General features: G+C 42.9%; 1 protein-coding gene across 1 annotated transcript in view; it reads right to left on the bottom strand.

Moving 5' to 3' along the window:
* The window catches only part of ADAM21 (ADAM metallopeptidase domain 21), a 19,198-nt gene extending 18,757 nt beyond the window's left edge, over window positions 1-441 (bottom strand). Inside the window, exon 1 of the mRNA XM_013003664.2 lies at window positions 383-441. The gene's annotated coding sequence lies outside the window, so the exon portion shown is untranslated. The remainder of the gene's footprint in view (window positions 1-382) is intronic.
* Between the last annotated feature and the right edge of the window lie 1,374 nt (window positions 442-1,815).

Genomic DNA, 1,815 nt, shown 5'->3' with positions numbered 1-1,815 from the left:
CTCAAGTATGAGTTGAAAAGTTGATTCTTTGCCAGATCAAATCTCTCTACCTAGTTGATTTTATCAGCTTACCCTACTTTCAACTGTATTTTTATCTCCCCTTCTGTAAAACTTGACCTAATTCTCAATAAAAGGTATCCTGGACTAATGTGTAATATTATAAATGGAGAGAAAAAATGGAAAGTGTCACAGATTTTATGTTACTTCGGTCATGGAAGCAGCAGTCAAGAACTCAGATGACAGGACTTCCAGTAAAAGACAGTAATAGAGACTGACGTGCTACTCATTCTTTGTACCACACAGAAGTCATAACATAGATGTGGAAGAGACACTTGGAGTCTTAGATCTCTGAGAAAAGGGGAGCTGAGTGGGTTGAACATACCTATGGGGAAAGCAGGGAGTAGAGTCCACGGGCAATCACTGGCAAATTCTCCGCTGGCCAGCTGCAACAAACCGAACTTCTTCACCTGTGGTGCTGGGCAAGTCTGGTGCTCAACAACCAGAGAAAACAACAGTAAATTATCTCCAGGCCAAGTACAAGTAGAACCACTGCTCCTACAATGACGAGCCCATCAGGTGGGCACCTCTTGGTTCCCTATACCACCCAGGTGAAGAGAACAGTAACACAGCCACACCTGGTGTACCCAGACTGGCTGTGTTCCTCCTTTTGCACACACAAGGCAGGAGTATAGTCTAGCAAGGGAATGTCACAAGGATGGGAGGCACAGAAAGCTAACAAAAAGGGACGAATTATATTGAGCTCCCCAAGCTCCCCAGTGCTCAAACAAACAGAGGCTGGGACCACCCATATGGCTCCAGCACTGGGCTCGAGCAGAAGCCTAGATCTCTGGAACTATCCTCAGTCAAGAAGTAGCCATGTGGCTGGGTTTTTTTTGTTGTTGTTGCTTTATTTTCCCATTTCCTTTGTACTGATAAACCATCACCACAACAGGAGAGGATCCAGCCACTTTTGTTTTGTTTTGTTTCTCTCTTTTTTCTCCTTTGTTGGTTTTTTCCCCCCAACAGTTGTCTGGGCACATAATTTACATATCATATAATTGAATCGTTCCATTGTTTGATCGTAGGGGAATTGTACAATCGGTATCACATCTATCTCAGAGCATTACCCCTTTTGATGTTTTCATAAACGACCAGTGGAGAGACACAGGACACAAGAGGTGGGGAATAATCTTCAACTACTTACAACCCATGCTGCCCCACAAAATTTCCAGATTCCACCCACACGCACTGATAGCTACATGTCAATTGTGTGTAATCTGGGTGGAATCTAGGTAAACACACACTGTGACTCAGTAGCAGAAGCAGCTGCTGTTTCCAGTTTGTACGTTTTGAGAATGGGTACTGGTATGTATGTGTGGGGTTCCCATTTGTGTAGATGTGTGCAATGTTTTGTTGGTTGTTAGTGTTGATGGTGGTATTTGGTTTTGTTTTTCTTTTTTCTTTCTGAAACCACTTAGAGGAGTCAGTTGCCCCCACAGCACCTAGCACCTACACACCTCCAATAGTTAGATAACAATGTCTCAGAGAAAACAGACAATCTAAGTTTACATAATGAAGCAAGGGAGCACAAACAAGAGACCAATATAAAGAGCCAAAAGACTTTCATGAAAAGGAAAGGTATGGGAACTACCAGGAAAAGGAATTTAGAAGAATACTTCTCAAGTATTTTCAACAGATGGACAAAAAGATCAAGAAAGCAATGTAAAAAATAAATGACATATCCGGCTGGACAGGAGGAGGTGCACTGGCACAGATAGGAACTGGAAATACAGTGAACCCAGGACCAGTGGAGAG

This window comes from Echinops telfairi, unplaced genomic scaffold (genome assembly GCF_000313985.2).
Source record: "Echinops telfairi isolate 266 unplaced genomic scaffold, ASM31398v2 ScPeMD7_18;HRSCAF=68, whole genome shotgun sequence".
Taxonomy (NCBI): domain Eukaryota; kingdom Metazoa; phylum Chordata; class Mammalia; order Afrosoricida; family Tenrecidae; genus Echinops; species Echinops telfairi.
This window is presented reverse-complemented; position numbering and strand designations above follow the sequence as displayed.